The 19,393-nt window shown below is 49.2% G+C and overlaps 1 protein-coding gene across 6 annotated transcripts in view; it reads left to right on the top strand.

Annotated features, from left to right (window-relative positions):
• Positions 1-4,756: 4,756 nt before the first annotated feature.
• STARD5 (StAR related lipid transfer domain containing 5) overlaps positions 4,757-19,393 on the top strand; it is a 135,611-nt gene continuing 120,974 nt past the window's right edge. For 4 of the 6 annotated variants that reach the window (XM_063925938.1, XM_063925937.1, XM_063925936.1 and 1 more), the window contains exon 1: positions 4,757-4,876. The gene's annotated coding sequence lies outside the window, so the exon portion shown is untranslated. Of the gene's footprint in view, positions 4,877-4,951; positions 5,154-19,393 lie in introns of those variants that run through there. The other 2 variants (XM_063925934.1, XM_063925935.1) reach the window with 2 other exon arrangements.

Raw genomic sequence — 19,393 nt, 5'->3', positions numbered from 1 at the left:
AAAAAAACCACGGGTAGGTGGTATACAATTATGGATGGACTGCCGAGTGCCGACACAGAGGTAGCTACAGCCGTGGACTACCGTACTGTACTGTGTCTGCTGCTAATATAGACTGGTTGATAATGAGATGTAGTATGTATAAAGAAGAAAGAAAAAAAAACCACGGGTAGGTGGTATACAATTATGGATGGACTGCCGAGTGCCGACACAGAGGTAGCTACAGCCGTGGACTACCGTACTGTACTGTGTCTGCTGCTAATATAGACTGGATGATAATGAGATGTAGTATGTATAAAGAAGAAAGAAAGAAAAAACCACGGGTAGGTGGTATACAATTATGGATGGACTGCCGAGTGCCGACACAGAGGTAGCTACAGCCGTGGACTACCGTACTGTACTGTGTCTGCTGCTAATATAGACTGGATGATAATGAGATGTAGTATGTATGTATAAAGAAGAAAGAAAAAAAAAACACGGGTAGGTGGTATACAATTATGGATGGACTGCCGAGTGCCGACACAGAGGTAGCTACAGCCGTGAACTACCGTACTGTGTCTGCTGCTAATATAGACTGGTTGATAATGAGATGTAGTATGTATAAAGAAGAAAGAAAAAAAAAACCACGGGTAGGTGGTATACAATTATGGATGGACTGCCGAGTGCCGACACAGAGGTAGCTACAGCCGTGGACTACCGTACTGTACTGTGTCTGCTGCTAATATAGACTGGATGATAATGAGATGTAGTATGTATAAAGAAGAAAGAAAAAAAAAACCACGGGTAGGTGGTATACAATTATGGATGGACTGCCGAGTGCCGACACAGAGGTAGCTACAGCCGTGAACTACCGTACTGTGTCTGCTGCTAGTATAGACTGGATGATAAATAATGATATAAAAAATATATATATATCACTACTGCAGCCGGACAGGTATATATTATATAATGACGGACCTGCTGGACACTGTCTGTCAGCAGAATGAGTTTTTTAATTTTTATAGAATAAAAAAACACCACACAAGTCACACGACGAGTGTACTTTTTCAGGCAGACATTCAATCACAATATACTATACTGGTGGTCAGTGTGGTCAGGTCACTGGTCACAGTGGTCAGTGGTCAGTCACACTGGCAGTGGCACTCTGGCAGCAAAAGTGTGCACTGTTTAATATGTACTCCTGGCTCCTGCTATAACCTATAACTGCTCCCCAGTCTCCCCCACAATTAAGCTGTGTGAGCACAGTCAGATATTATACATAGATGATGCAGCACACTGGGCTGAGCACAGATATGGTATGTGAGTGTGACTGAGTCACTGTGTATCGTTTTTTTCAGGCAGAGAACAAGAACAGAACGGATTATTAAATAATAATAAATTATAAAACTGCACTGGTGGTCAGGTCACTGGTCATCAGTCACTAGTATAACTCCTCCTAAGCTCCAGTAAGTAAATGAAGTGTCTCACTCTCACTCTCCTATCTATTTTAATTTCTAAACGGAGAGGACGCCAGCCACGTCCTCTCCCTATCAATCTCAATGCACGTGTGAAAATGGCCGCGACGCGCGGCTCCTTATATAGAATCCGAGTCTCGCGATAGAATCCGAGCCTCGCGAGAATCCGACAGCGTGATGATGACGTTCGGGCGCGCTCGGGTTAACCGAGCAAGGCGGGAAGATCCGAGTCGCTCGGACCCGTGTAAAAAAAACATGAAGTTCGGGCGGGTTCGGATTCAGAGAAACCGAACCCGCTCATCTCTATATTGTACGTGTTTTCACTTACAGTATGTCCCTGCTTAAGCCTCCGGTTCACCACAAGAGGGAGTCTGTAACATAATGTGTTCATGTTCACTATGCTACATATGTGTTCTAAGTAAAGGTTCAGATTGTACTGTGTGATACATTGGGGGTCATTCCGAGTTGATCGGTAGCTGCCGTTGTTTGTAGCGCAGCGTTCAGGCTAAAAATCTGCATTTCTGCGCATGCGTATGCACCGCAATGTGTGTGCGTGACATACAGGTACAAAGGCCTTTGTGGTTTTGCACAGGTTCTAGCGACGTTTTCATTCGCACTGGCGGCCGCAAGAAGATTGACAGGAAGGGGGCATTTCTGGGTTTCAACTGACCATTTTTAGGGAGTGCTTAAAAAAACGCAGGCGTGCCGGGGAAAACGCAGGCGTGGCTGGACGAACGCTGGGCAGGTGTGTGACGTCAAAAGCCGTCCCCCCAATGTTAGGATCAACGCACACGAAGAGTAAGTCCAGGGCTAGTCTTGTTTTGAACAAAATGTTTTTGCAGGCGCTCTGCTGCACAGGCGTTCACACTTCTGCAAAGCGAAAATACATTCCCCGGTGGGCGGCGACAATGCGTCTGCACGGCTGCTAAAAACTACTAGCGAGCAATCAACTCGGAATGACCACCATAGTGTAAGCTTCAATTCAACAAAGGTAAGGGAATCTGCTATTTATTTCATATATACTTTACACTGATACAGTGCAGTATGGTTCATTTCACATCAACTGATCCATTGTTGAACTGTTTATGGGGGTCATTCAGGTGCAGATACTCCTGCAATCATCTGCGCAAAATACAGATTTTCAGTACTTTGCACATGCGTAGGACCCTTTCTGTGTGTGTGAATGGGTCCTGCTGCATAGGACACAGCCAAACATCAGACTGTCTTTGATTGACAGTCTGATGACGTTTAAGGGGCAAAGAGCAGGGTAGTGACGGCCTCCGCTTGTGAAAACGGAGGCACATCACCAGCATTTTGGGGGTAGGAAGAGGCCAGGGATCTCCGCCATAGGATGGAGAGTTCCTGGCCTCTGCGGCGGGTGGTCTGTGCAGCACCATGGGTGCCGTAAGCCGCCTGATGGTGGGTTGTTTGATCCGATTTTTTACTGGGGGCAAATCTACTAGGGTCAGAGCTACAGGGAGCACAACTACTGGGGGCACAGCTACTGGGATCACAATTACAGGGGGCATAACTGTGGCCACGCCCCTTTCCTATGAAGCCACGACTCTATTTTTACGCACGCATTCGGCGCGCACTAACCCTGTTTTACCTGCCGTTATGACGTCTCTCCCATAGATCCGAGGAGCGGGCAGCCAAAGACGGAGGGCATCAGCGGTCGGAAAGCAGGAGCGGGGCTGGTGAGTATTGGGGTTTTTTTGTTTTTGTTTTTTACTGGGGGCAAATCTACTGGGGGCACAGCTACAGGGAGCACAACTACTGGGGGCACAGCTACAGGGAGCACAACTACTGGGGGCACAACTACAGGGAGCACAACTACTGGGGGGACAACTACAGGGGGCATAACTATTGGGGGCATAACTGTGGCCACGCCCCTTCCCTATGAAGCCACGTCCCTAATTTTTGCGCACGCCTTCACCATTCACTAACCCTGTTTTACCTGCCGGGGAGGGGGGGTTTGGGCGCCAAAGGAAACTTTAGACCTTGGCGCCACAAGGTCTAGAACCGGCCCTGTGTGCCAGAGTGTACTGTGCATGTGCAGGTCTCCACGAGTTCGCCACCCCCACCATGTTCTTGGTGAGTTTTCTACTAAAGCTCAGTGATTTTAAAGGCAAAATCAACCTTACGCTATTAAATATTAACACAAAGTCAGTAAAAAAAAGCCACTTTTCCCAATTTGGAACCCATGACATTTGGCTCTTAGGGACTAACACAGAATTGCATGCAAATCTGTTTTGCAAATGTACCATGGGGGTCATTCCGACCCGATCGCTCGCTACAGTTTCTCGCAGCGCAGCATTTGGGTTGGAACTGCGTATGCGCCGCAGCATGCCATCCGTCGTTGTCTAGCGATCACCTCTGAGGCAGAGGCGGTCACTGGGCGGGAGGGGGCTGGACGGCGGCGTTAAGCCGCCGTTTAGGGGGCGCGGTCTGGCCAACGCAGGCGTGGCCGGACCCTTGGGGAGGCGGGCCGTGGCGGCTACGTGAAGTCACACGCAGCCGCTGCGGGCCGGGGAGCGACGAGTAGCTCCCGGCTAGCACTCTAAAGCTGCGCTGGTCGGGAGCTACTCTTGAAGTGCAAAGGCATTGCCGCTGTGCGATGCCTTTGCACTTCTGCGGGGGGAGGGGAGGTGCGGCTCAGACATGCGGGGCGGACTAGCCCTGTGTTGGGCGTCCCCCCGCATGTCAGTGTGAATGATCGTAGCTGTCCTAAATTTAGCACAGCTACGATCAACTGGAAATGACCCCCAATGACCATGAAACCCGTAGCTTTTGCCCGCGCAGCTAATCCATACCCTCCAACATTTTACACATAAAAATCTGTACAAATTAGGAAAAGGGGCGTGACCACGGGTACGCCCCCTTTCCTATACTTTCAATGTAAATTTGGAGAGTTAAAAATCGGTACTGACCATAAAAAAAGGTTCTGTACCTGCCAAAAAGGTACAGCTGTAGGGTATGCTATTCCCGCCTCTAATTGGATTCTCCCCTATAAATGTAATTGGTCTGATAGTGACAATACCGTCTGCTACAAAACGTTAAGCCCTTACCTTGTGTTAAATTCATACAGTTTAGAAAATGCACATTCTATGTATCAGAATCATCATTTAGAGAAAGAGGAGGTGAAAAAACTGTGTCTTATTCTAATATGATAAATAAATGAGTGCACGTGGATAACATTTCCAAACTTCAGATTCCGAACTAAAAAAGTTTTGCAATTTTGAATTTGATGTCGCAAGGGTTTCTGGGAGTTGTAGTTTATGCTCAGATCTCCTGCGTTTCCTGTGATGGAGGGGCGGGGCTCTATGGGACACACTACACTACAGTGTTACATTCATACAGCACAGACTACAGAACTCTTGTAAGGTCTCTCGAGGAGGAAGCAATTGAATCCACAAGTTAGTGATGTAAGGAGAATGTGTCACTGTGCTCATATTTCCAACGTTGTTTTCTGCCCAATCGCTCTGTGCCCGGAGGGACTAGTGAATGGCGGCCAGGGCAGGACACATGGAGAACAGCAACTGAATGATTACCTTGCTTGCAGACTGAGATGTTAGCCTAGCAAGAGTTCCTGCATTCACTGCATAGCTGCCAACATTGTATCACTCATTGGCAGGGACACAGCTGGGGCACAGGTGTATATCAGCATGCTACACACCGTGCAGTCAGTGCAATTTGACAATGGTGATTAAGGATCATATTTAAAATGTTTCTTCTTTACTACATTACAAATGCCGGAGAATAGGGACAAATACTTAGAATTGCAGCAAATATGAAGAGTAAGAATAGCATGGTCCGTTTTGAAATATAAAGATATTAACTGCATGGTGTCTTATGAGGGAAGGCAAACTTACTGTATGTGCAGTGTCTGAGCTGACACCCTCTTGTGTGGTATCCAGTTATAAATATACATCCTGTTAGGTCGACACGGTCAAAAGGTCGACAGGTACGCAGAGCCAACCCATATGGTTCACATCAGTTGTTGTTTTTTCTACTTTTGCTTGATTTACCATCCACGTGGACTACGACTGGGAATAGTAACCTGCAGAGCCTGGGTATACGTTTGCACCAATTGTGGTCACGTATGATGAAACTAAAGTTTTATTTTAGAGTTCATTATTTTACAGGGTGGCTGCTGGCAACAGCCTCCCTGCTTTGAGTGACTAAGGGGGGGGGAGTAGTGTCCGCCCTGCGGGGTCTGAGCCACTATCTCTGCTGACAGGACACTGTCAGGGGATCGCTCACCCCGGCAGCATGCCACCACACCCTTACAGAGCCAGATCAGAAGAGGCGAGATATGGTAGCACAAGGGTAGGAGCGCAGCTCTGAGCAGCTGCGCGCCAGGAAGGCTCAGCGGCACACAGTGTTGGCGCTTTGAGGGGCGTCCTGAGCCAGCATCTTAATACCCTACACTTGTCACAGACACTAACCAGAGACTAAGGCCCTCATTCCGAGTCGTTCGCTCGGTATATTTCATCGCATCGCAGTGAAATTCCGCTTAGTACGCATGCGCAATATTCGCACTGCGACTGCGCCAAGTAATTTAACAATGAAGATAGTATTTTTACTCACGGCTTTTTCTTCGCTCCGGCGATCGTAATGTGATTGACAGGAAATGGGTGTTACTGGGCGGAAACACGGCGTTTCAGGGGCGTGTGGTTAAAAACGCTACCGTTTCCGGAAAAAACGCAGGAGTGGCCGGAGAAACGGAGGAGTGTCTGGGCGAACGCTGGGTGTGTTTATGACGTCAAACCAGGAACGACAAGCACTGAACTGATCGCAGATGCCGAGTAAGTCTGAAGCTACTCTGAAACTGCTAAGTAGTTTGTAATCGCAATATTGCGAATACATCGGTCGCAATTTTAAGAAGCTAAGATTCACTCCCAGTAGGCGGCGGCTTAGCGTGTGTAACTCTGCTAAAATCGCCTTGCGAGCGATCAACTCGGAATGAGGGCCTAAATCCCCAGGCTAGCGTCAGAATCCTCCGTACTCAGACGCTCACAGGGGACGGAATCCCCCGCCTTGCGACGGAGTCCTCAGGCCACTGTAAAGAATTTGTGTGGGAAGACGTGCTATCTTCAAGGGGCGGAGCTTCTCAGAGGGGACCCAGCAGCGTTCAGCGCCATTTTCTTGCCTGCAGTCCCTGTACACAGACGCTGACAGAGCTGTCCCTCCAAGCAACTCCAGCTATCCTGTGCGGTACCAGGGGGTTGTAGAAGGGGGGGAGGCGGTGAATTAGATCTGTGTAACTATTACAGTACACAGTGGGCGCTGATAAGGGGTATCCTTTATATATAACAGCGCTGTGTGTGGGTTGGCTCTGAACTGTGTCTCTCTTGCCATTCTCAGGGGGGAAACTTTGTCTAACCTACCCTGTGTGTGTGTGTGGAGTGTTTGGGGTCTCCAGTTAGCTATGTCCAGGGACTCTGTCATATGCAGCTGAGGATATGTCCTCTCAGGATTATCTCATTCCATGTAATCAGGATTGCACTGTTATAGCGCAGATACCAGCAAGGGAGCCTGAGTGGTTATACTCTATCAAAACTATGATTACTCAGATTTCTCTGACGTCCTAGTGGATGCTGGGGACTCCGTAAGGACCATGGGGAATAGCGGCTCCGCAGGAGACTGGGCACAGCTAAGAAAGATTTAGGACTACCTGGTGTGCACTGGCTCCTCCCACTATGACCCTCCTCCAGACTTCAGTTAGAATCCTGTGCCGGCTGAGCTGGATGCACACTAGGGGCTCTCCTGAGCTCCTAGAGAGAAAGTATATTTTAGGTTTTTTATTTTACAGTGAGATCTGCTGGCAACAGACTCACTGCAGCGAGGGACTAAGGGGAGAAGAAGCGAACCTACCTAACTGGTGGTAGCTTGGGCTTCTTAGGCTACTGGACACCATTAGCTCCAGAGGGATCGACCGCATGGAACCTGCCATTGGTGTTCGGTCCCGGAGCCGCGCCGCCGGCCCCCTTACAGAGCCAGAAGCAAGAAGAATCCGGAAAATCGGCGGCAGAAGACATCAGTCTTCACCAAGGTAGCGCACAGCACTGCAGCTGTGCGCCATTGCTCCTCATACACACTTCACACTCCGGTCACTGAGGGTGCAGGGCGCTGGGGGGGGGGCGCCCTGAGCAGCAATAAAAACACCTTGGCTGGCAAATATATCACAATATATAGCCCCAGAGGCTATATATGTGATAAATACCCCTGCCAGAATCCATAAAAAAGCGGGAGAAAAGTCAGCGAAAAAGGGGCGGAGCTATCTCCCTCAGCACACTGGCGCCATTTTCTCTTCACAGTGCAGCTGGAAGACAGCTCCCCAGGCTCTCCCCTGTAGTTTTCAGGCTCAAAGGGTTAAAAAGAGGGGGGGGGGGCACTAAATTTAGGCGCAATATTGTTTATACAAGCAGCTATTGGGGGAAAAATCACTCAGTTATAGTGTTAATCCCTGCATTATATAGCGCTCTGGTGTGTGCTGGCATACTCTCTGTCTCCCCAAAGGACTTTGTGGGGTCCTGTCCTCAGTCAGAGCATTCCCTGTGTGTGTGCTGTGTGTCGGTACGGCTGTGTCGACATGTGGGATGAGGAAGGTTACGTGGAGGTGGAGCAGAGGCCGATAAATGGGATGTCGTCCCCTGTGGGGCCGACACCAGAGTGGATATATAGGTGGAAGGTATTAACCGACAATGTCAACTCCTTACAAGGCTGGATGACGTAAAACAGCTGTGGGACAGCCGGCTTCTCAGCCCGCGCCTGCCCAGGCGTCTCAAAGGCCATCAGGGGCTCAAAAAAGCGCCCGTTACCTCAGATGGCAGACACAGATGTCGACACGGAGTCTGACTCCAGTGTCGACGAGGTTGAGACATATACACAATCCACTAGGAACATCCGTTACATGATCTCGGCAATGAAAAATGTGTTACGCATTTCTGACATGAACCCAAGTACCACATAAAAGGGGTTTTATTTTTGGGGAGAAAAAGCAGCCAGTGTTTTGTTCCCCCATCAGATGAATGAATGAAGTGTGTAAAGTAGCGTGGGTTCCCCCAATAAGAAACTGGTAATTTCTAATAAGTTACTGATGGCGTACCCTTTCCCGCCAGAGGATAGGTCACGTTGGGAGATATCCCTTAGGGTGGATAAGGCGCTCACACGTTTGTCAAAAAAGGTGGCACTGCCGTCTTAGGATACGGCCACCTTGAAGGAGCCTGCTGATAAAAAACAGGAGGCTATCCTGAAGTCTGTATATACACACTCAGGTTATATACTGAGACCTGCAATTGCCTCAGCATAAATAGTGCTGCTGCAGCGTGGTCTGATACCCTGTCAGATAATATTAATACTCTAAGACAGGGATAATAGTTTGCTAACATAGAGCATATTAAAGACGTCGTCTTATATATAAAGGATGCACAGAGGGATATTTGCCGGCTGGCATCCAGAATAAATGCAATGTCCATTCTGCCAGGAGGGTATTAGAAACCCGGCAGTGGACAGGTGATGCTGCCTATAAAAGGCACATGGAGATTCTGCCTTATAAGGGTGAGGAATTGTTTGGGGATGGTCTCTGGGACCTCGTATCCACAGCAACAGCTGGGAAGGAAAAATTTTTACCTCCGGTTTCCTCACAGCCTAAGAAAGCACTGTATTTTCAGGTACAGTCCTTTCGGCTTCAGAAAAGCAAGCGGGTCAAAGGCGCTTCCTTTCTGCACAGAGACAAGGGAAGAAGGAAAAAGCTGCACCAGCAGCCAGTTCCCAGGATCAAAAATCTTCCCCCGCTTCCTCTGAGTCCACCGCTTGACGTTGGGGCTCCACAGGTGGAGACAGGTGCGGTAGGAGCTCGTCTCGGGAACTTCAGGGACCAGTGGGTTTGCCCACAGGTGGATCCCTAGGTTCTGCAAATAGTATCACAGGGATACAGGCTGGAGTTAGAGGCGACTCCCCCTCGCCGTTACCTCACCTCAGCCTTGCCTGCTGCCCTCGGAGAAAGGTAGTACTGGCGGCAATTCACAAGCTGCACTTCCAGCAGGTGAAATCAAGGTACCCCTCCTTCAAGGCCGGGTTTACTATTCCAAAATGTTGTGGTACCGAAACCAGACGGTTCGGTGAGACCCATTCTAAAATTGAAAGCCTTGAACACTTATATACGAAGGTTCAAGTTCGAAATGGAATCGCTCAGGGCGATTATTGCAAGCCTGGAGAATTTCATGGTATCACTGGACATCAAGGATGCTTACCTGCATGTCCCTATTTACCCTCTTCACCAGGAGTACCTCAAAATTGTGGTACAGGATTGTCATTACCAATTCCAGACGTTGCCGTTGGTCTGTCCCTGGCACCGAGGTATTTACCAAGGTAATGGCCGAAATAATTATCCCGTACTTGGACGATCTCCTTATAAAGGCGAGGTCCAGGGAGCAGTTGTTTGGCGGAGTAGCACTATCTCGGGAAGTGCTACAACAGCACGGCTGGATTCTGAATATCCAAAGTCGCAGCTGGTTCCTACGACGCGTCTACTGTTCCTGAGTATGGTTCTGGACACAGAACAGGATAAAAAGGGTTTCTGCCGGAGGAGAAGTCCAAGGAGTTGTCGTCTCTAGACAGAGACCTCCTAATACGTATACAGGTGTCGGTGCATCAATGCACGCGAGCCCTGGGAAGGATGGTAGCTTCTTACGAAGAAATTCCATTCGCCAGGTCCAATACAAGGATTTTCCAGTGGGATCTGTTGGACATGTGGTCCGGGTCGCATCTTCAGATGCATCGGCGAATAACCCTGTCTCCAAGGGCCAGGGTGTCGCTGTGGTGGTGGCTGCAGAGTGCTCATCTTCTAGGGGGCCGCAGATTCGGCATACAGGACTGGGTCCTGGTGACCACGGATGCCAGCCTTCGAGGCTGGGGGGCAGTCACACAGGGAAGAAACTTCCAAGGCTATGGAAAAGTCAGGAGACTTCCCTACACATAAATATTCTGGAACTAAGGGCCATTTACAATGCCCTAAGTCAGGCTAGACCCCTGCTTCAACACCGGCCGGTGCTGATCCAGTCAGACAACATCACGGCGGTCGCTCATGTAAACGACAGGGCGGCACAAGAAGCAGGATGGCGATGGCAGAAGCCACAAGGATTCTCCGATGGGCGGAAAATCTTGTGTTAGCACTGTCAGCAGTGTTCATTCCCGGAGTGGACAACTGAGAAGCAGACTTTCTCAGAAGACACGACCTCCACCCGGGAGAGTGGGGACTTCATCCAGAAGTCTTCCAAATGATTGTATACCGTTGGGAAAGGCCACATGTGGACATTATGGCATCCCACCTCAACTAAAAGTTACAAAGATCTCAGAGGACCCATGGCCTCTGCCGCTCAGACAGGACCTGCTGCAGCAGGGGGCCTGTCTGTTCCAAGACGTACCGCGGCTGCGTTGGACGGCATGGGGGTTGAACGCCGGATCCTGAAGGAAAAGGGAATTCCGGAGGAAGTTATCCCTACGCTATTTAAAGCTAGGAAAGAAGTGAACGCTAACCATTATCACCGCATATGGCGGAAATATGTTGCGTACTGTGAGGCCAGGAAGGCCCCAAAGGAGAAATTTCAGCTAGGTCTATTTCTGCACTTCCTACAGTCAGAGGTGACTATGGGCCTACAATTGGGTTCCATTAAGGTCCAGATTTCGGCTCTATCGATTTTCTTCCAAAATGGAACTGGCTTCACTGCCTGAAGTTCAGACTTTTGTTAAGGGAGGGCTGCATAGTCAGCCCCCGTTTGTGCCTCCAGTGGCACCGTGGGATCTCAACGTGGTGTTGGATTTCCTGAAGTCGCATTGGGTTGAGCCACTTAAATCCGTGGAGCTATAATACCTCACGTGGAATGTGGTCATTCTGTGGGCCTTGGCGTCGGCCAGGCGTGTATCAGAATTGACAAAAGCCCTTATCTGTATTTTATATGGGAAAGGCGAAATTGAGGACTCGTTCCCAATTCCTTCCTAAGGTGGTATCAGTTTTTCATGTGAACCAACCTATTGTGGTGCCTGCGGCTACTTGGGACTTGGAGGATTCCAAGTTACTGGACGTAGTCAGGGCCCTGAAAAGTATATGTTTCCAGGACAGCTGGAGTCAGGAAGACTGACTCGCTATTTATCCTGTATGCACCCAACAAGCTGGGTGCTCCTGCTTCTAAGCAGACGATTGCTCGCTGGATCTGTAGCACGATTCAACTTGCACATTCTGCGGCTGGACTGCCGCACCCTAAATCTGTAAAAGCCCATTCCACGAGGAAAGTGGGCTCTTCTTGGGCGGCTGCCCGAGGGGTCTCGGCTTTACAACTTTGCCGAGCTGCTACTTGGTCGGGGTCAAACACGTTTGCAAAATTCTACAAATTTGATACCCTGGCTGAGGAGGACCTTGAGTTCTCTCATTCGGTGCTGCAGAGTCATCCGCACTCTCCCGCCCGTTTGGGAGCTTTGGTATAATCCCCATGGTCCTTACGGAGTCCCCAGCATCCACTAGGACGTCAGAGAAAATAAGATTTTACTCACCGGTAAATATATTTCTCGTAGTCCGTAGTGGATGCTGGGCGCCCATCCCAAGTGCGGACTGTCTGCAATACTTGTATATAGTTATTGTTAACTACAAGGGTTATTGTTATGAGCCATCTTTTGAGAGGCTCTGTTGTGTTCATACTGTTAACTGGGTATATTATCACGAGTTATACGGTGTGATTGGTGTGGCTGGTATGAGTCTTACCCGGGATTCAAAATCCTTCCTTATTGTGTCAGCTCTTCCGGGCACAGTATCCTTACTGAAGTCTGGAGGAGGGTCATAGTGGGAGAAGCCAGTGCACACCAGGTAGTCCTAAATCTTTCTTAGCTGTGCCCAGTCTCCTGCGGAGCCGCTATTCCCCATGGTCCTTACGGAGTCCCCAGCATCCACTACGGACTACGAGAAATAGATTTACCGGTGAGTAAAATCTTATTTTCTGCTAGGGTTGCTCAGAATGAATCTGCAACTCAGGTTTTACAGAATTCTATGGCAGTTTGGTCTGGTTCTGTTACCTCAGGATCCCCCTCTGTGGGTTCCCACAAACGTGCTCTTGCCCAGATCATGCAAGACGACACGGATACCGATTCTGACACTGCAGACGGTGATGGGGACGTGCTCAGGAGGGCCGCATCTCTTGCAAGAGGGGTGCAGTTGATGATAGAGGTATTGGAGATGTGTTGAATATTACTGATACAACACCTGAACAGGTTGAGAAGGCTTACTTCACTGACAGTAAGAAAGCCTTGCTAACCTTCCCTGCGTCCAAAGAATTAAATGCTATTTTTGAAAAAGCATGGGAAAATCCTGAGAAAAAAATCCATATCCCTAGGAAGGTTGTGGTTGCTTTCCCCTTCCCTGAGGATAGAAAGAAATGGGAAAACCCACCCATAGTGGAAGAAGTTCCCTGCGGTGGAGTTTCAACTGGGACGTTTTCTCCTCTTCCTTCAAGCAGGTGTGGATGTGGGCCTGAGGTTGGGATCCATAAAGGTCCAAATTTCGGCCCTACCCATTTTCTTCCAGAAACAGTTGGCTGCCCTTCCTGAGGTTCAGACCTTTTTGAAGGGAGTTCTGCACATCCAACCTCCCTTTGTACCGCCTGCGGCGCCTTGGGTTCTTAACGTGGTGTTGTAGTTTATCCAGTCGGATTGGTTTGAACCTCTTCAGGAGGTTGAGGTCAAGTTTCTCACGTCGAAGGCTGTCGCTTTGTTGGCCTTAGCTTCTGCAAGACGTGTGTCGGAATTGGGGGCTTTGTCATGTAAAAGCCCATACTTAATCTTCCATGAAGATAGAGCTGAGCTCCGGACACGTCCGCAGTTCCTTCCGAAGGTTGTGTTGGCATTTCATATCAACCAACCTATTATGGTGCCAGTTGCTACTGACTCCTCAGTTTCATCAAAGTCCTTGGATGTTGTAAGGGCTCTGAAGATCTATGTGAAGAGGACTGCTCGTCACAGAAAATCTGGCTCTGTTTGTCCTGTACGATTCCAAGAAACTTGGGTGTCCTGCTTCTAAGCAGACAATCTCACTGGATCAGGTTCACTATCCAGCATGCGTATTCTACGGCAGGATTGCCGTGTCCTACGTCTGTTAAGGCCCACTCTACTCGTAAGGTGGGTTCTTACTGGGCGGCTGCACGGGGTGTCTCTGCTTTACAGCTTTGCCGAGCGGCTACTTCTGGGTCGAGCACGTTTGCTAAGTTCTACAAGTTCGATACTTTGGCCTCTGAGGACCTGAAGTTTGGTCAATCAGTTCTGCAGGAGCCTCTGCGCTCTCCCTCCCGTTCTGGGAGCTTTAGTACATCCCCATGGTATTAATGTGGACCCCAGCATCCTCTAGGACAGTGATGGCTAACCTTGACACTCCAGCTGTTGTTGAACTACACATCCCAGCATGCTCTACATCAGTTTTAGCATGGCCAAATAGCAAAACTGTAGCAGGGCATGCTGGGATGTGTAGTTCAACAACAGCTGGAGTGTAAAGGTTAGCCATCACTGCTCTAGGACGTAAGAGAAAATAGGATTTTAATTACCTACTGGTAAATCCTTTTCTCGTAGTCCGTAGAGGATACTGTTTTGTTACTTGGTAAGTAATCCTGTTCAGCTGTTGCTGATGTTTCAAGCTAGTTAGCTTGGGTTGCCTTGTGTGTGAGCTGGTGTGAATCTCGCCACTATCTGTGTAATCCTTCTCTCAAAGATGTCTGTCTCCTCGGGCACAGTTTCTAGACTGGGTCTGGTAGATGGAGCATAGAGGGAGGAGCCAGCCCACACTCTCAAACTCTTAAAGTGCCAATGGCTCCTAGTGGACCCGTCTATACCCCATGGTACTAATGTGGACCCCAGCATCCTCTACGGACTACGAGAAAAGGATTTACCGGTAGGTAATTAAAATCCTATTTTTCTACTGTCTACCTTTAGCATGTTAATCTATTGACTGTCTCTCTAATTTGTGTACCACCACCTCCCCCATACCCCTTGTGCACTACAAATGCCTATGGGAAGATGGTGCGGCACGACATGTATGCACTATATAAATAATTGGTAATCATCACAGTAAACATCCATTTGTCAGTGCATAAGCTGCTGAACAACTGCATTATAAACTCCTCTTTTTCCTTCTCTCAGCAGCAAAGAGTCCCCCTAAAGTATAGCAGTTATTAGATCATTAAAGCTTACCAATACCGCATTCAGATCGCAAATGCCGGATCCCACCCGGTAGAAGAAACGTGTACTTACCGGGTGGGATCCGGCATTTGCTCCCCTCTGCTGGCTTTCCGACCCGGCAATATACCGGGTCGGTTCCCATAGCAGCGGGGGGGGCGCAGCGTGGGTGGGGGCGGCGCTGGGAGATGAGCTCATCTCCTGCGCCGCCTCTCCCTACGCTGTGAATGGGAACCGTGTCGCATCGACGTGGATCCCATTCACACTGCACCTGACCCGGTATTCAACCCGGGTATAATCCTTCTTTTATACCGGGTTGAATTACCGGGTCAGGCGACCCGCTAATTCCGGCAGAGTGCATCGCACACTGACCCGTGTCGACACGGCAATATGCCGTGTCGATACCGGGTTATTTGTGCGATGTGAAAGGGGTACAACTCTCCTCCTACATCTCCACTTACTACCTCTCTGCTCTTCTTTCCAGTTCACTTCTAATTTCTCACCCCTCATCTTGGCATGTAAGCTGTTATGGGCAGGGCCTTCTTTCCTAGCATTATCCATCCCACCTTATGTACATGGCAGGCTCATCCAGTGCCGAACTGCCTCCCCTCCCTGTGACTTGCCACTGCGCTTGCCCTACTGTATAGTGAATTACCCTGTGTCCTACCAAGTCTGTCATTTCATTGCTACAGATATGTTGGTGTACACTGTATTGTACTTATGACGTACAGTGTACATAGAAATGTATATATTCTTTGTACAGTTGAATATAGAAAAAACACTGTGCTTGGGACACTGGTAAATATAAATCATTAAATATCTAAAAGTGCTGTCTGTCAGAATGAATAGACTCAATGAAGCTCATTCATAACATTTAACCCCATGGGGACGCCAGTGGTGCAGTTTTACATATCCTTCAGGACAGACATTTATCCCAGCAATCTTACTAACTAGTATTAAAATATTGCTACTGTTTATTATTGCACTGTATTTCCATTGTAAAACAGTTTGTTTTAATAACCAATATCTGGAGCTTGCAAGCTCATAGACATGTGCTAATTGTTTTTATATGAAAACAAGTATGTTGTTTGTGAATTTATGTTTAAAAAAACAAAGATTGTTTTATATGAATGAGCTTCACTGAGTCTATTCATTCTGACAGCACTTTTATATATTTAATGATTTATATTTACCAGTGTCCCAAGCGCAGTGTTTTTTCTATTTCTCTAACGTGCTAGAGGATGCTGGGGACTCCAAAAGGACCATGGGGTATAGACTGGATCCGCAGGAGCTTGGGCACACTGAAAAGACTTTGACTGGGTGTGAACTGACTCCTCCCTCTATGCCCCTCCTCAGGACCTCAGTTAGACTTTGTGCCCAGGACTGACTGGACACTCACTAGGGGAGCTCTCCTGAGTTTCTCTAGAAAAGACTTTTGTTAGGTTTTTTATTTTCAGGGAGACCTGCTGGCTACAGGCTCCCTGCATCGTGGGACTGAGGGGAGAGAAGTCAGACCTACTTCTTCTTCGTTTAAGGGCTCTGCTTCTCGGCTACTGGACACCATTAGCTCCAGAGGGTTCGATCACTTGGTGCGCCTAGCTGCTTGTTCCCGGAGCCACGCCGTCACCACCCTCACAGAAGCCAGAAGAAAGAAGCCGGGTGAGTATGCAGAAGGCAGAAGACTTCAGTGACGGCAGAAGACTTCAGTAAGGAGGTACAGCGCAGCGGTAGCGCTGCGCTCCATGCTCCCACACACTTCTCCAACGGCACTCACAGGGTGCATATTACTGTTTTAAAGCAGTACTTTTTACATATATTAGTGGGTGTGATATATGGGCGCTGGGGTGTGAGCTGTCATACTCCCTCCGTGTTCCTCTATCCGGGTTTCCTTGTGGGCCTGTCCCCTAGCTGAGGCATTGTGTGTGTGTTTGTCGGTGTGTCGATACTCAGTGTCGGCATGTCTGAGGCTGAATGTTATTCACCGGAGGAGGTTACTGGGGGAGCAGATGCGGATCTGGAGTTGGCTCTGTCGGCGCAGCCGACACCTGAGTTATTCACATTGTTAAATACACTTAATACAAATGTGGCTTCTTTGTCAAAGAGGTTAGATAAATCAGAGTCGCAGACACAGGTGTGGAGAAAATCCATGGAGGATGCTTTGTCTCAGGTGCAGACCCCATCGGGGTCGCAAAAGCGGCCGTTTACCCAGGTAGATACTGATAACGACTGACCTGGTTTCTACCGCGACTGCGGGTAAGTAATCTTTTCTTCCCTATGTTCCCACACAACAGAAAAAGGCACCACATCAGCAGGTGCAGTCCTTTCGTCCAAATAAGTACAGGCGGGGAAAAGGTTCGTCCTTCCTCGCTTCAAAGGGTAGAGGAAGGGGAAGGAAGTCGCCTGCAGTGTCAGGCGCCCAGGGCCATAAGTCCTCCCCTGCTTCTACCAAGTCCACCGCATGACGCTGGGGATTCCCTGGGGGAGTCCGGACCGGGTGGGGGGCCGTCTGCGGATCTTCAGTCAGGTCTAGATTCAGTCAGGCCTGGATCCTTGGGTCTTAGAGATTGTATCTCAGGGAAACAAGCTGGAGTTTCAGGAGGCACCCCCTCACCGGTTTTTCATTTCGGTCTTACCAGTGTCTCTTCCGGACAGGGAGGTGGTGCTGGCAGCAATACAATAGTTGTGTCAACAGAGGGTCATTGTTCCCGTTCCCCCGTCCCAACGGGGGGAGGGGTTCTACTCGAGCCTCCTTGTTGTACCAAAACCGGACGGTTCGGTCAGACCGATTCTGAACCTAAAATCCCTCAATCCATACTTGAAAGTTTTCAAGTTCAAGATGGAATCTCTTCGAGCTGTGATTTCCAGCTTAGATGGGGGGGGATTTTATGGCATCAGTCGACATAAAGGATGCCTACTTACACGTCCCAATATATCCTCCGCATCAAGCCTTCCTCCGGTTTGCGATACAGGATTCTCATTACCAATTTCAGACGTTGCCGTTTGGCCTTTCCACGGCCCCGAGGATTTTCACCAAGGTCATGGCAGAAATGATGGTTCTCCTTCGCAAGCAAGGAGTTACCATTATCCCGTACTTGGACGATCTCCTGATAAAGGCGAGGTCCAAGGAACGGTTGCTAAGAAGTGTGAATTTGTCACTATCAGTTCTGCGACAACACGGTTGGGTGCTAAATTTGCCAAAATCTCAGTTGCTTCCGACCACTCGACTGCCTTTTCTGGGCATGATTCTGGACACGGAGTTACGGAGAGTGTTTCTTCCGGAAGATAAAGCTCTGGAACTACGGACGATGGTCAGGGAGCTTCTGAGGCCGACAAGTGTGTCGATTCATCACTGTACTCGGGTTCTGGGGGAAATGGTAGCGGCGTACGAAGCCATTCCATTTGGCAGGTTTCATGCCCAGGTGTTTCAGTGGGACCTGCTGAGCAAATGGTCCGGGTCTCACCTGCACATGCACCGGAAGATAAGTCTAACTCCCAGGGCCAGGATTTCTCTCCTGTGGTGGCTACAAACTTCTCACCTCCTAGGAGGGCGCCGGTTCGGTATCCAGGACTGGGTACTACTGACAACAGATGCAAGTCTCCGAGGCTGGGGCGCAGTCACCCAAGGAAGAAATTTCCAGGGGAAATGGTCGCTCCAGGAAGCTTGTCTCCACATAAATGTTCTCGAGTTAAGAGCCGTTTACAACGGCCTGCTACAAGCAAGATGCCTTCTTCAGGGTCGACCTGTCCTGGTACAGTCGGACAACATCACAGCGGTGGCGCATATAAACCGTCAAGGCGGAACAAGGAGCAGGGCGGCTATGGCGGAGGCCACAAAAATCCTTCGCTGGGCAGAACAACACGTGAGCGCCCTGTCAGCAGTCTTCCTTCCGGGAGTGGACAACTGGGAAGCAGAATTCCTCAGCAGACACGATCTCCATCCGGGAGAGTGGGCTCTACACCAAGAGGTATTTGCGGAAGTGACGAAGCGTTGGGGAATTCCGCTGATCGACATGATGGCGTCTCGCCTCAACAAGAAGCTTCCGAGGTATTGTTCCAGGTCAAGGGACCCCCAAGCCAGTGCAGTGGACGCCCTGGTGACTCCGTGGGTTTTCCAGTTGGTGTATGTGTTCCCTCCACTTCCTCTCATTCCAAAAGGTACTGGGAATCATTCGACGAGCAAGAGTTCAAGCGATTCTCGTCGTTCCAGATTGGCCAAGTAGGGGCTGGTATCCGGATCTTCAGGAATTACGTGTGGAAGATCCTTGGCCGCTTCCTCTAAGAGAGGACCTATTATTGCAGGGACTATGCGTGTTTCCAGACTTACCGCGGCTGCGTTTAATGGCATGGAAGTTGAGCGCCAAATCTTAGCTTGAAAAGGTATTCCCGGGGAGGTCATTCCCACTCTCCTTAAGGCTAGGAAGGAGGTTACGGCGAAACATTATCACCGCATTTGGAGAAAGTATGTTTCGTGGTGTGAGTCTAAAACTGCTCCTGCGGAAGAATTTCACTTGGGTCGGTTTCTCCATTTTTTGCAAGCAGGCGTCGATGCAGGCCTGAAATTAGGCTCCATCAAAGTGCAGATTTCGGCTTTATCTATTTTCTTTCAAAAGGAATTGGCTGCCCTCCCGGAGGTTCAGACCTTTGTGAAAGGAGTGATGCATATCCATCCTCCGTTTGTGCCCCCTGTGGCACCATGGGATCTTGAGGTGGTCTTGCAGTTTCTTATG

This window comes from Pseudophryne corroboree, chromosome 6 (assembly GCF_028390025.1).
Source record: "Pseudophryne corroboree isolate aPseCor3 chromosome 6, aPseCor3.hap2, whole genome shotgun sequence".
Classification (NCBI taxonomy): domain Eukaryota; kingdom Metazoa; phylum Chordata; class Amphibia; order Anura; family Myobatrachidae; genus Pseudophryne; species Pseudophryne corroboree.
The sequence above is the reverse complement of the archived record's forward strand: the minus strand, read 5'-3'. Positions and strand labels throughout refer to the sequence as shown.